General features: G+C 32.6%; 1 long non-coding RNA gene and 1 pseudogene across 1 annotated transcript; one reads left to right on the top strand and one right to left on the bottom strand.

The window, feature by feature from the left end:
- Positions 1-2,653: 2,653 nt before the first annotated feature.
- Positions 2,654-5,657, top strand: LOC124900118. The gene is made up of 2 exons (XR_007057873.1): positions 2,654-2,898; positions 5,383-5,657. It is a non-coding gene; the product is annotated as an uncharacterized LOC124900118 (long non-coding RNA).
- A 3,484-nt stretch (positions 5,658-9,141) lies between these two features.
- Positions 9,142-9,270, bottom strand: LOC124886138 (annotated as a pseudogene).
- Positions 9,271-10,642: the final 1,372 nt, after the last annotated feature.

The following is a 10,642-nucleotide window of genomic DNA, read 5'->3' on the forward strand; positions in this document are numbered from 1 at the left end:
ACACTAGGTCATCACGATCACACGACTTACCTTTGCCTTTTTTGGGTGTGCGGGGTACTTTTTGGGTTAGAATAGGTATAACTTGAGAAGAAGGATAACATTTTAGTCCAGTAATTATGGAAAACTCCTTCTAACTAAAACAAACAGGCATACCACAGTAATTTATCCACACCTCACCCATCTTATCTTTATTTTCATACATAAATCTATGCTTGAGAAGTTCATATACCATTTTCATTTAGAAACGAGCATTGTTGTCCTCCGGCAAATCAAGATTTTTCCCAAAGCAGCTGTCCCTGAAATAAGCATCCAATTTTTGTTCTCAAAGTATTTTTCTGAAGGCGTCGAAAGATTTTCCCATGGCTGACTTAACCACGAAATCACCCGTTAAATCTGCGGCACTATCGCACAGCATTCTCACAGGATAACGATTAATGCTGAAAGCTTTGACCAGCTCTTCGGTGGAAGGGCTATTAGCATCTGCATCATCTCTTTTAAAATATTCCTCCTCCCCGTGTTCATCATATTCTACTCCCGATTGAGGTAACACTTGTAAAGCAAGCTCATAGAGTGGTGGATGTGGCCTAGCTGCTTCACTTGTTCCTTTACTTGGACTTGATTCAGTTTCTGTTCTTTTGGGATCCATATTATCTAAAATTAACAGGAACATAAAATAATATATTATTATTGATTAATGCATCATTAAAAAAGGATAACAGTAAATCAAATAAGCAAAACAGTAAAATAACAGTTGCAACAGATCACCGATTTGTTGCACCAGGTAGTATATCTATAGCAGCATATAACCAAACTATTGAGCGGATAAGTAATCTGTTGCAACAATATAAAATATACCACTCATCTTTTAAGACAGATGAATGGTCTGTTCAACAGATCACACAACTATTGTGACATCATCTGTTGCAACATATGAGTGATCTATTGGAATAATTAAATAATTCGTAGCAACGGCTGAGTAATCTGTTGCGATAATACAAAACATACCACTCATCTGTTGAGAAAGATAAATGGTCTGTGCAACAGGTCAGACATCTGTTGCAACACATGAGTGATCTGTTGGAACAGTTATCAACGGTCAATATTATTTAGATTTCTTCCAACATAGGGTCGTCTATCGCGGTAGATGGATGATCAGTTGGAAAAATCAAGTCTTGGACTTTTCATGTAGGAAGAGTTGTTAGGATTTTATCCAACAGGAGGTTCATCTGTTGCATCAGATCATTAATTTGATGGTTCTTCCATTGCACCAGATGGTTAATTAGTTGCATCAGATTTTTTATCCGAAGCTTAATTTGTTGCAACATATGGTAAAGCTGTTGCATCAGATGATTAATCTGATGGTTCCTCTGGTGCATCAGATGGTTGATCTGTTGCATTATATGATAAATCTGTAGCATCAGATGGTTAATATGTTGCACCAGATGGGTAATCTGTCGGAGGAAATAATAGCACGATTTTGTTAAACAAAAAACAGCAATTTCACCATTTTTACCAAGAACAAGAATAGAACAAATCAAACCAAATTGTCCTTTTATTTTTATAAACATAAACAATAAAAATCAAACTTCAAAAAACTGCAACAAACAATAAAATATCATAATTCATATCGAAAAGAGAAGAGAAGAAATACCAGAAATTAGGATTTTATTCAGACCGCATTTGAAATTAATGCAACAAATATTGAAATTATTAACCAATACTATAAGAGAAGTTGGCTCAAGTTCCTCGTTTTCTTCAAAACTAAAAAGACCATAAATTTTTACCTGTGAAAGAAGAAAAAGACCGATGAAGAATTCAAAACTGTTGTGGCTGGAGAACAAGGCTGTTACGTCGATTGAAGTCGAAAAGGAACTCGAAACCCAACTATTTGTAGTCGGATGTTGAAGTCGTCGAGGATTGAAATAAGAAATTTGCAGAACAGTTGGTTGAGAGAGAGTTGAGAGAAGCTGTCGAGAGAGAGATGAGAGACAGGTTGATTGAATTGAAGAGGGGAACTCGAAGCCCAACTATTTATCGTCTGGGGTTGAAGGGAGAAATTTTGTAGAACTGTTGGTTGGGAGAGAGTAGAGAGAAGCTGTTGAGAGAGGGGGGAGAGTGGTTGATTTGGATTGAAGATGGTGTGGGTTGGGTTGATTTGTATTTTTGAAAAGATTAGAAAGTTTTGAAAATATTAATCAAGTCCATAATTAACTTGATAAGTTTCCTAATAATGTTTGACCCTCTCTGTTGGTCAATGTCACAAACCCTTCATTCAAGACTTAAAAACACCTATTCTTCAATTTTCTCTAGTAAAATTGTATTTAATGAAAATTAACTAATGTACTTTTTTAAATACATGTTTATAAATACATATTTATGATAGCTAAAAGTCTTGTAATATCTAATTGAGATAGAACAAGTAATGCATATGTTTAATTTATAATCATATATTTTCATTTGTCCAAAATTGAAAATTGGACCAAATTAACAAATTACCAATAACAATTAAATCAATAAATATATTTATTTATTTTATTTTATTTTAATAATTAAAAAAATTAACAAATTTAGATTGATTTTATACAACGGTAAGAAAAATTCAAAATCAAATCAATAATCATTCTGCTTCATTTTACTTGATCTTTATTGACTTGATATCTTTAAAATAACTTTAATTAAAAATTAATTCTATTAACGAAATTCTAAAACTGACTACTGAATTAGTTATTTCAAGATCATCATTCCATCTTCAAATATAGGATAAAAATAATAAGTTATCTCGCAATTATTTTTACTATAGGGTTGAAGTAAATCGAAATGTGAGGGTAGTCAAATTTGGACATTTCACCTTAATTTATAGGCATATATATTAGGGTTCCATTGCAGTGCAGCCTCCAGGTATTCTTTTTCTTCTCTGTTTCTCCTCTGTTATGTTCTAATTTCTACAGTTTTAGTTCTGCTTTGCCTTTTAATCTGTTATGTTCCTTAATCTTGTATGTTATTAATTTATCTTAGCAAGGATATAGAGGAGGAAAATGATGAAATATAGCAGGTACTTATGATGGATATGTGACCAGATTGTGCTCCTGGTGCTGCCATTTTTGGTTGTGCTGAGCTTCTAGGACTCATATATCTGGTTGATTATCTAATCAATTACTTGCTGATTCCTTCTTTGTCCTTTGTTTAAATCACCTTGCTCTACATTTTGTGCCTTTTTCACTCTTTTACTAAATGGATTACCTAGCGCGACCATGTTATTCCAATTGGTAAACTGTCAAACGAAAACAAAAAAATTAATCCTACTTCGGTCTGTTGAGTCCCACATCGGTAGGAATGAGAATTCTATGCTTAATATATAGTCTTAGACAAGTGGTGAAACCAGAATTTTCATTAAGGAGGTTAAGAAGTAAACATACAAACTAAACGAAGAGGTTCACATCTACTATATATACGTAAAAAAAAATATAACTTTAACTATATATAAATAGGATAGTTTTCTGCCAAAGTCAGTCTTGGAGCCAGGATAACCGAAGAGGGTTCGTCATCTACTATATACAGTGGCGGAGCCAGGATAACCGAAGAGGGTTCGTCATCTACTATATATACATAAAAAATAATTTTAACCATATATGTATAGAGTATAATTTTCCGTCAAAGGGGGTTCTTTCCCAAGTGTAGCTCCGCCCCTGACCAAAGGGATGAACCCCCTGGCCTAAGGTAGCTCCGCCCCTTTCTTAGACAATCCTCACCCTTGCTAGTTAGGTTTTGGGTTGAGTTAGACCAAGATCCACTTTTTATTATGTTCCTACAATTTCCATGTGTCTTATCTGTTTTATCTTATCTGAATTGCTGAATGTCGTACTTGAGCAGCTTTTTGAACCTAAGTTGCGCATACTCTTCACTTTCGATACCCCTCCCGCTACTTTTGGAGAATCTGAAACGCACTCGTTAACATCATTGAAGAGTTCGAGAAACATAGGTCTGAACTGAGTTAGTGAATAGGATGGAGAAATCAGAATCTGATGTAGTTATGAAAGTTTCTTAGTAAAGCAATTCATAACAAGGAACAAAGGTTGCATTATATACATGAAGGCTAGTAATGCATCAACTTTCACTCGAGGTAGAAAAACATTTGATGAAGTTATATCTTGGTTATTTAAGAAACATCAAGTTGATTAACCTGTTCTTGCACACTCTTTTTGTTATGTCCTTGTTACATTTTAGTCTCATCTTTAATGTGATGATTATTATTATGTCATTGATACAAAGAACGAAATGAATGGAGATTTTCTTTTGCAAATTTCATCAGCCTTTATGGTCATGATTCCGATTATTGGAACTAGAAGATGACGCCGTAGTGTTTGTTGTTTCGAGATGTTCATTTCCCAATTGGCCTAGTGAACCCTTCTCCACTTTCTCCCTTTTCACGATTTCCTCATCGATATGTACATCTTCATCAATTGTCAAAATAACAGCTTTTGTTCCATCTGGACGGGTTACAACGTCTTCATGGACCTTCATGTGTTCATCCACTTTCACGATATCAGTTTCCTGAGAAGTTCTCTTCTTTTTCTTCTTAAGGAAGCAGAAGAGAGCAACTGATAGAAATGCCAGAAAGAATAGACCACCAAGTGAGACGAATATAATGATGATGGTATGCGAATGATGTCCTGGTGGAGATGGGGGCGGAGTTGGAACAACGTGAGGTGGCGGTGGAGGATAAAAGGGATGTGGTGGGGCCACTTTGGGTGGTGATGGTGTAACAGGCGGACGTGGTGGTGATGGTGTAACGGGAGGACGTGGTGGGGCCACTTTTGGTGGTGATGGTGTAACTGGTGGATGTGGTGGTGTGACTGGTGGACGTGGTGGTGCCACTTTTGGTGGTGATGGTGTCACTGGTGGACGTGGTGGTGCCACTTTCGGTGGTGATGGTGTGACTGGTGGACGTGGTGGTGCCACTTTCGGAGGTGATGGTGTTACCGGTGGATGTGGTGGTGCCACTTTTGGTGGTGATGGTGTAACCGGCGGACGTGGTGGAGCCACTTTTGGAGGGAAAGGAGGTGTATTAGGTTGATGGGGTGGTGATACACTTGGAGGAGGAAATGGATAGTTATGAGGTGGGAATGGAGGGAAGTAAGGGAAGTTGAAATTTTGAACAGTAGCCATTGCAATGAAAGTTTTCTTTTGTTTTGTTAAAAGCTTATACTGAGCTAGCTGTTTGTATGATGATGATTATTGTTAGTTTGAGTTTGGAGTATATATATTACTTATGTGTTAGTATGATAATACTTGGAAGGTTCTTATGACTTGACTCTTAGGCTAAGTTTTGCTAAGTTGTCAATTGATTGCATTCCAAAACACTCATCTTTTCATGTTTACCAGGCAGGTCATGCTGATCAAATGTTCATACCTTAATAATTACCTATGAACTTAAACCCAATGTTCTGTTATATCATGTAGTGAAATGTTCTCTTTTTAACATCTTGCCTATGGGATGAGAACTCCCATTTCCAAAACCCATCGTGTATTTCCTAATGTTAGAAAGGCTACTTGTATAGTTGATCTTGATCAGTTCGTAAAAGAATGTAATGTGGACTGAATTATTGTTTAAAATGAGATAAAGCACTTTTGTGTAGCATTTATTTTTCACTTGAAAAGTTCCAAGTTTTATCTTTTTCTGTTATTTTTTTGGGTCAATTGGATTGCATTTCTATTATCTGTTTCTATTATTTTATTTTTTAAGGAGTACTTTTAGTTATATGCTTAGCAAAATCTTTGAATAATAACCTATGTTGCCCATGAGTTATAAGTTCTGGTTATAAGTATGTGCATAAGTTTTGCTAGGATGTTATAAGTTCTAGTTATAATGTAAAAGGTCCCGAGACGAAAATGATCCAATTTGGTCACTGTACATTGCTAACATGAGAAAATGGAATAATTGAGAATCTGGAGTAACTGGTCAAGCCGCCAAAATTGCCAAGATAGTGATAAATCTTGTTAGTAAAATGGGTCCTATAAAAGTCCATCTATTCCAAATCTCCAATAGAAATTAAAAAATGATCCATTTATAATCCTCCGCTAGTTGGATTAATGAATCATCCGATTGGAAATGATTAACAAAATGCATAAGTCGTTAGAAGGTGTGCACAAGTAAGTTTTGTGAGGTAAGAGCTTGGGACATTTCAAGAGTATTGCTTACTGAAAAGAGTTTTAGTTGTGTTGACTTGTGAATGGAGCAACACTTGCATTAACATGAATCCAATAGAAAAGTCATCTGCTGCAACAGATAGTCATTTGCTACTTTAACAGAAGTGGGAATAATTCAACAACTATTGTAAATGAATATAACAACACTTTGCTTGAAAAGCCAAAGCTCGTCGCCAATCGAGTGGGTTCAAACTCTGACTTGTCGATATGTTTCGTATTTCTGCCTCATAGGTAAAACTTAATTTACACCTATAAGTTAATGGATAAGATTTTAAGTGAGGTCAAAAGTTCAAGACCGATCCTTGTGGGTCATTCTTGTATATCACCCTTTGAAAGTTGTAGCAAGCCTGGTTCTTCTAAAATGGACTGGTTTGTTGCCCCAAGATATACAACGGCCCAACCCACCAAGATTAAACGTGTTAGTAACATCTGTGAGATTTTATCAACTAGTTTAGGACACGCAAATTTCAATTTTCTAAAATCATTTTGATGCTATAAAAGAAAAAATATATCTCAACAATTGTTTTAGTAGATTTTTATCTTCAACTTTTATATTTATTTAAATGAGATAACTTGTACTTCAAAAAAAATATTTAAAATAATGACGATGTGTGTTTTGATGAAAATTGAAACAATTGCATATAATTAAATTTTAAAAGAAAATTCACATAGAGTTAGAATGACTAACCAATTTGTTGTGATGAAATTTAATATCCAAGAAATCTGGTAAAAAATGCAAATAAGTCAATATAAACAAAAATCACAAAAACCTTCTCAATCAATAATTACTTATCGAGAATACATGATAATTTGTTATTTTAGACTTCAAAAATATACTAAAATTACAAAAGAAAACTTCTCATTAGCAAATGTTTATCAAAATATATGATAATTTATTTTTGTAAACATAAAAAATGTACTAAAATCTTAGAAAATTTACCTCAAATCACAAACTAATTTATCTCTTCAATTATGATTAGTCTTAATATTTTAAAAAAATCTTAATTAACAATTATCCATCAAGAATATATGATAGTAGTTTATTATTGTAAACTTCTAGAGCGTATTAAAATCTTAGAAAACCCATCTCAAATCACAAAAGAAATTATCTCTTAAATCATAGACACATCAAGATTGTAAATATTAAGAACACACTAAAACCTTAGAAAACTTACCTTAAATTACAAATAAATTTTTCTCCACAATCATAAGATATCTCAAATTTCACACACAATTTTTTTTTTTTCAATTAGCAATTGTTATTAAGAATACATGATAATTTGTTTATGTAAACTTCACGAATATACTAATACTAATTTTTTAAAAAAAACTTACTTCAAATCACAAATAAATTTATCTTTTTAATCGTAAACACTATCAAGATTTGAGTCAGTAAGAAGATTTTATAAAATAATCTAAACAAAGAGAGACAACTATCATTAATAAATTAGTTAAAGAAATTCTTATTTTAAAGTGATTCAAAACCTAAACAATTTAAAATTAATAGCTATCTAGATTTTATAAAAAGCATGACTTTTTAATTTATAAGGAAACTTTTCCTTAAAAGGAAAGAACTTTTTTAGAACCAAAAAAGTAAAAATTACTTTAGGTTAGTTATGGTTTTATTTTGAGACAGACAAGATTTTTTTTCCCTCAAAAAATCTTAACAAACGTGTTTTCAGTTTTTTTCCCTCAAAATTAAAAATAAGGTATTTTCTTTTTTTGAAACTTTAGGGCAGTTGTTGATTTTAAAATAATTTTTAAAAATAAATTGTTTTTTTTTGTGTGTTTTATAAGGAAAAGTTTTCAAAAGAAATTTTTTAACTTATAGAATTTCTTAATTTTAAATATTATAATATAATGATATAATAGTTAAAAAAAAACTGCAAAAAGATAATTTTGTCTAAAGCATAAACTTTTAATGAAGGGTAAAAAAATTTAAATCACATTGACTTGTGAAGGGTAAAAAATTCAAATCATATTGTATTTATACTTTTAATATATTATATATATAAATTATAATTATAGATTATAGATATGAGTTCTAGTGGAGTGAAAAGACTGCTTCATTCTTAGGTTTCGGGATCAATATTGGGTATAAGAAAATTTCTGATAGGAGCGTCACCCCCAAAATGAGTCACGCAGTGCCGATTCGAATTAGTTGAGATTTCAATGAGCGTACCGCCGTATCAAACAACGGATGAGAAACCAAAAGAATTAAATAAAAAAAAATCTGCGAAATTTTAATTTATTTACTTGCTAAATCATGTGATGTTATTTTAGTTTATCTACACGTAATTCTTTTGATTATGTCAATTTTGTTCTTCATTTATATCGATGAAGTAGGTCAATCATAATACTGACTTAAAAATTCAAACAGTAACTTTAAATCAAGATTATGCTAACTTCACTGAGAAGATTATGACGTCTTCCTTTTTCTAGATAGTATGACTCAGAGAAAGAAATTAAGATTACATATGCTCCATTTAGTCATATCCATCACCAATTAGATTAATTGATTGGCAGACAAGCAAATCTACTTGGGAAAAAGAGTACTAAAATTGTAGATTAATAAACTAATCTTTGATTAAGTATATAGATCAATAAACTTATCTTATAAGCATTTACCAGGTCAAATATGTGTTTTGGTTAGAAGCTAAAACAGAAAAGTAAAGTTCCAAGAAAGTGCTGTTGATTAATTTGATTTTGTTAGGACTTCGATAAAAAACAGTTCCGTGCACTGAAGTCTTCGCTATGTATAGGGTACAGGAAAGGGTCGAGCGGAGTCACAAGTATTTATTGTACGCATCTTACGTTGCGTTTCTGCCAGAGGCTGTTTTTACGGTTTGAACTTGTGACCTCTTGGTCACATGACAACATCTTTACACGTTACTCCAAGGCATTTGCATACTTTGCCTTTCAAGTGGCTAAAGGGTAGGGACCGTATAAACTCAGGCCACTACTGTCACAGATTATGACGACACCCCTCCAAAGTGCAATGGAGGCCACCAACTTAGGCGATGGACCTTCTTGATTGCCCATCGACCCTATCCAGGTAAGTACAACTTTGAGTACATTAAAAAAATAATCAAGGAGTAACATATTTGGTACATATTTAATAATTATTTCAAATAAAAATACTTTTTTTTTTCAAACCTTAATTAAGATCCAAGGGAATTTCTTGGAGGTTATTTATGTTGGGTCATTAAGAAGTGTGAATGAAAAATGAAAAGATGGTATTTCTTTTTGGAAAGACACTAAGAGAAACGATGCAATTTGAATAGACACTTTTTCGGATTGAATGGTTATGACATTTTCAATAGGTTGTGACTTTTCTAAGAGTTGCACCCTTCCAAAGAGGTGCACCTTTCCATGAACCATTGCTTTCTTTTTGAAGGGACACTTGATGGCTATAAATACCTCCTTCTTAGGTATAGATACAATTTTTGAGTTGAAAAATAATCTTTTTCTTCTTTTCTTTGTGATCATCAGCTGTTGACTGTGTTCGAAGAATCTGAAGGTTTGAGGTACCGCTACATTCAGATTGTGAGCCATTTTATTCTGAGAGGAAAAATTCTGCAACCTCGGATACTTGAGGGGAATTAATTCCTTAAGGACACTCCATGAAATCGGAGGACTTGATTCTATTTCTATTTCATCTTATTTCTTTTAAATAATTATAAACACACTTCTTTCATAGTTTATGTTGAACTTGTGTTAAAGGTGTTTAACTTCAGTGGTGTTCTTGCAACTGTTTTGAACAAAAGTTGAAGTGTAGTGTATAAACATACAGATTGTGTACTTGAAACAACAATTTATCCTAAACTTAGTTTAAGCCTATAAAAAGGACATTTATATCTCTTAAAAGAGGCATCTTAAATATCTTATAAAGACGGATTCACAAAAAAATCAAGACATCAAAAATTAATATTTTCAAAGTAAACTATTACTCGATGTTGCAAGGGATCAAATATATCACAAGGAACTCTATATCACTTATGTTCGAGAAATACACCCCTCAAATCACAAAAAAAAAATTAAGAATGAAGAATTAAGGAATAAACAGAGATGTACATACGTATTCATTGATACAATTATAATTTCATCATATCTTATTTATGATTGCAATTAATTTTGCTTTGCTTTAAAATTACTGTCTTTGCTTTATTTTACTTGACTCGTACTAGAAATAATTATTTCAGTTTACTTATCTAATTTATGAAATTAAGAGAATTTTGTTTTATTTTTTCCGTGTACCCTTAAAATCAAATAACTACATAAAATAAGTAATAGTTAAATTTGGAGTTTCAAAACATCATTGATGAAGTTAATTTTAATAAAATACACTCCTAATTAAAGTTTTCTAAAGGAATGTGACATGAAAGCAAGAACCAAGTAAAACATAGACTAGCTATAAATAGCCTCTAGTTAAAAT

Source organism: Capsicum annuum, chromosome 7 (genome assembly GCF_002878395.1).
Source record: "Capsicum annuum cultivar UCD-10X-F1 chromosome 7, UCD10Xv1.1, whole genome shotgun sequence".
Taxonomy (NCBI): domain Eukaryota; kingdom Viridiplantae; phylum Streptophyta; class Magnoliopsida; order Solanales; family Solanaceae; genus Capsicum; species Capsicum annuum.